We start from the raw sequence: 4,959 nt of genomic DNA on the forward strand, positions 1-4,959 counted from the left end.
AAAAAAAACTAGGATGGGCCAGCTGGTAGCATGGTAGTTAAGGTGGCTGGATCCCAACTGGCCAATTGAATGGCTCAAGTCCAAGACCCAGCAGTTTGAAACATGCTGGGCACATGTGTGTACATGCCCAAAAGAAAGGAGAAACGGAGAAGGGACTGCAATCTGACCGCCCTCCTTGGGAAGTTATTTCCGACTTTCTACCCACCCCCAATTCCCCACCACTACCTCACCCTTCCCTGCGGGTGCATTTGCCCTCCGGCAAATTTTAAAAACAATACAAAACTTTAAACAATTCTAGGGACCAGAGATTATCTCCAGAACTTTATCCTAGGCCAGATAGTCTCTCTGGCAGAAAGTTATCAATCCCTGCTTGTTTTCTTCCTTACAACCCCACAGGGGCCCTTGCCAACCTCCTGGAGCCAACCTAGCCCTTCTGTGTGTCTTTTCAGTGTCAGCTCCAGTTACCCGCTATCTAGTATTCTCAGTGTTTTCTATTTCAAACACCTCAAAGGAGATGTACCTGGCATGGTAACTCTTGGCTAATCTTGGGTAAGCAGTCTAATAGGTCACTGGCCAATTTTGATTCAGGTGCTCAACCCTTTCAAATAGTAGTTACAAAAGGATTGGAGGAGAAAAGGGTCACTGAACCTGCAGATGGAAGTGGCTACAGGCATTGCCATTTCACCGACGAGGGATCAAGGGCTGGCGGGTTTCATGACTGACCTCTCTAATGCAATGTCTCAGTCCTTTTCTTCTCAGGTTTAAGTCAATGAGGGCAAAATGTTCATTTTGGCTGTAATAAAACCACAAGATTACTTTCTTGGAGTGTGAGGTTATAAAAGATTATAAGCTATAATTGCGTCAGCAATTTCAGTCATGGGACTAGCTTCGAACCAGGAGACCAGATAGATGGGCCTGGGGGCCCAGACAAAGATTTTAAAATGAATGAGCCAGGCTTGTGAGCAGGGAGACAAAAAAAGAGAGCTAACACTTACTGGGCGTCTACTATGTCAAGTGCTTTTGACATTGAGCACTTGGCACAGTGGCAACCCTGGGCTTCAGATTCCAATGCTCTGTCACTCCAACCACCGTCTCCTGCACCCAACACTCATGGAGAATTCCCTTCCTCATCTTCACCCTTGCTACTCCTTAAACTCAAGGCAAATCCTTTCTGAGCTTCCCAAGTTGCCATTGTTGGTTACCGTCCAGAATCTCACTCAAGAAGAAACATCTAACTCTAGTTTTCCTGGTTGCCTGAAGAATGAGCTTTTACACTCTCCAGGTTCTGCAAGGAACTTTCCCTTTTCTAGGCCTGAAAAGAGCTGAAAGCTCATCACCATCCCAACATGATCCTTATTTTCCCAGATTAATTGAATCCCCATCAGTACTGTATCGGAAAAGCAAGCTTTTGTCCACTCTACTTTCATTTCCGGTTTGTCTCTTCGCCTCACTCCAGAAGATCTCAGATAAATTGCTGTCCACTCCTCTTTCGAAGTCTTTTTTTCCAACTACAGCTATTCTTTCCTCTACCACGTGGTGGCACTGTTCTCCGGCAGCTTCTCCCCTCTTGCTGGATTTTTAAAAATGAGGCATCTCTCAGAGTACAAATGTTGCAAGAGGGTAACTCCCTCATTCTGCTCTTGGAATAAATATTGTTCTTTATTATACTTTCAGATGTAGCCTTTTTGTTTTTATTGTCCCCCTTCAAGAATCTGGATAAAAATATGAAAATAGTTGAGCCTCATTATCCTGCATTGTACTAACAAGAGCCCTCCCCACTGTGCTTGAACCAGTACCTATGAACAGGGTCGAGGCTCCCCAGCCCTCCTACCTAAAGTCAGTTATTTGTCTCCCCTGGAGAGGGTACATGGCGCAGTCTAAGGTCCATCTGTTAGACAGAACTCATCTGCGCAGGGTTCCTTGGGAGCCCCTCACATGACCCAGATCCCTAGTGGCTGCCAGGATACCCCCTCCAGCCTCCACCACCCTCTCAGAACACCTCTCCCTAGCAGGGAGGGTGAAGAGCGGGCTTTGAGATCAGACCTGCAGCTAAACTGTGCTCTAAACTTACTGCTCCTGGCCGAACTATCCTGCTAACCCTCACTTCCCTCAGCTACAACATGGGATAGCAATACTTAGTGGAGAGCAAGTGAGTGTCCTATAGAGAGCACTTGACATAGATGCCCAGTAAATGTTAGCTCTCTTTTCTTGTCTCCTTGCCCACAAGCCTGGCTCCTTTATTCTAAAATCTCTGTCCAGGCCCCAGGGCCCCTTCATCCTATCTATTTTCAATATTTATTTGTATGGAGCTAGCAGGTCGCATAGTGGTTGAGGCACTGGACTCCCATGTGGCTGACCATGTTTCAAGTCCCAGACTTGTGACTTGCTTTGTCACTTTCCCTTTCTTTGTCTCTGTCTCTCTCTGGTGAGAAATGCAAATTTTACTATCCCATAGCAAATTTTAAAAAATAATAATAACAATCATAAATTAAAAATTAAATAATTATTATTAATTAAAAATATTTATCTCTATCTAAATAGCAATTACCACTATGTTACACAGAAAGAAGGCTTTAGCTGTGAGAAAAGGCCAACGTGTTATATTTTTTAAGACACAGGTCTAATTAATAAGACCTACTATTATCTAAAACAATATTGGCTTATACAAGATGGCAGTATTTCCTCTCAGAAGCTGAGCTCATACAGTAGTGGGGACCCAGGCTCCTCTTAGGCCATCACTCGTCCACCCCGAGAGTATTTCTTTCATCTCTACAGTACAAGGTGCCTGCAACCACGTCTGCATTGCAGCCATCAGGGAAAGTGAAACACTCCCTTTAAGGAAACAGAAGCTGCACAGGTAGGACTAACCTGCTGTGTAGACCACAGTCGCACAGCTCCACCCAGCCTGGGAGGTCTGGGAGGTTATTGTGTATCAGCTGAAAATCCTCTTATTGTGGAAGAAAGAGAGAGAACATGCAAAACCACTGGTAGTGCCTGCCCCGGTGCTAAGCAGGAGTTTTTCTCTACCAAAACAAATATCAGAGCCAGGATCGTCCATGTAAGCCAAAAGCTATCCAAACCACATGTAACGACCCACTTATTCCAAACAAACCCATACAGAAAATTTAATATCAGCCCCAAACACATATATAAATGACAAAGACTTTCAGCTAAATCATGGGAATATAGCCTTATAAGAAAACATTAAACATTTTATCCTATAAAATTGCCAATTCTTAGAGCTGGTGGAAATCTTAAAGGTGATTTACTACAACCTTCCACTTAATGCAAGAATTCCCTCCACAATAATTTTGACTGAAGCTTTTGTATCTCTGCCTGAACACTATCAGACGATGGTGCCTGCAGCTTGAAGTTCCACAGTCCCTGCAAAAACAGAAGTAAGGAACCAATCTAAGACAGGGCTCAGAGCCTGCACTCAGGGCACGAAGATCAGGAGAGGCCAAGGTGAGGATATAAGCCCAATTCCAGGACCAGCCAAGGGTACAAACATGGTGGAGGACAAGAAGTTTTCATTAGTTCAACACATAGCTGAATTTGCCAAGGGGATATATTATTCTTGTGACATATTTTGTAAAGTCTCAGAATATATAATATTCCCACAGCTGTCTATGTCTAAAAGGAACAGCTCCTGATAATGTTGAACTGAGACATTTGGGTGGAGCTTTCAAATAAACACCTAGAAATGCCCGTGATCTTAGCTGGCTGAGGCTAGGATGGATCACAATGTCGGGAGTCTATTGAGAGTGCTCTCTCTCTCTCTCTCTCTCTCTCTCTCTCTCTCTCTCGGGAGGGAAACAGAAAAATTATCTAAACCTGAGAGAACACTAGAGCATGTGTCCTGTGGCTGTGTTTGCAAAACACTCAAGACTGAAAAGGCTAAACTGGAGCTGGTTCCATTGTACAGTGGTTAGGTTTTGTGCTATGGGAGTCAGATCCCACACGGCCCACTGCAGTTCAAACCATAGTACCAGCAACTGAAAAACACATGTTTGTGCATGCGCTTGCATACACACATACCCCAAATCCTGAATGATAGAAAATGGAGAGAGGAGGTTAGCTGGTCGGGGGTCTATAGAGAGTGCTCTCTCTCTCTCTCTCTCTCTCTCTCTCTCTCTCTCTCCCCCTTTCTCTCTCCCTAACCTTAATTATTAATGGAAAGAGAGAAAGATGTTGGGGGCGGGGGGTTGAAACTACCATTAAGGCCAACTTTGTAGGAAGCTAGGGATGGCATTGGTTCTGGGTGACCATGTGGATAAAAATGAATGGACAGATGGATCAGAATGACTTCATATCCCTTTGTTCTGATGAAAACCTCCAGACCACACGTTGGTCCCTAGCCATTTGGACCAATCACAGTGCTTTGAGGCTTTGCCACACTGATAGGATCCAGGTGGGCTTATTATCCAAGCCATGCCAATATTACTCTTTCTTTGGGGTCTTTTTAAGTCAGAGCTGAAATAGAGAATCTTTTTTCTTCATTCTCTGGGCTCTAAGAATGTGGCCCTGGGTGACTGGTGGGCACATCACCTGCCCATGGGGAAGCCTGAGCCAGTCAAGCCAAATAGGCAAAGTAGAGAGATAGAAATAAGGTTAGAATTTAGAGCCCTGAGTAGGGTGCCTTAAAGCATCAGTGAAGGGCATGAATTCCTACAAGAGTCCTTCTTACAGGGCAAGGTGTTCCCTGGGCGCCAACCAGTGTGGCTTTTTGAAGTCAAGCTTAGACCTGCATCGGGACACAAGAGAAGATGCTTTTAGTAGTAGCTGAAGAATCCATCCCACGTTTTGAAGGGAACATAGTTAAGAGAAGGGATAGTCCCTGCTCAAGGCTAATTCAATGAGTAAGCCAGGGTGACCAGCAGGGAACACAGGATCGCACTAAGGCACTGGCAGTGGATACAACAACGTGGCATCAAGACTAGTAAACAGGCTGGGGGGGGG

This window comes from Tupaia chinensis, unplaced genomic scaffold (assembly GCF_000334495.1).
Source record: "Tupaia chinensis unplaced genomic scaffold, TupChi_1.0 Scaffold140874_1, whole genome shotgun sequence".
Lineage (NCBI taxonomy): Eukaryota > Metazoa > Chordata > Mammalia > Scandentia > Tupaiidae > Tupaia > Tupaia belangeri.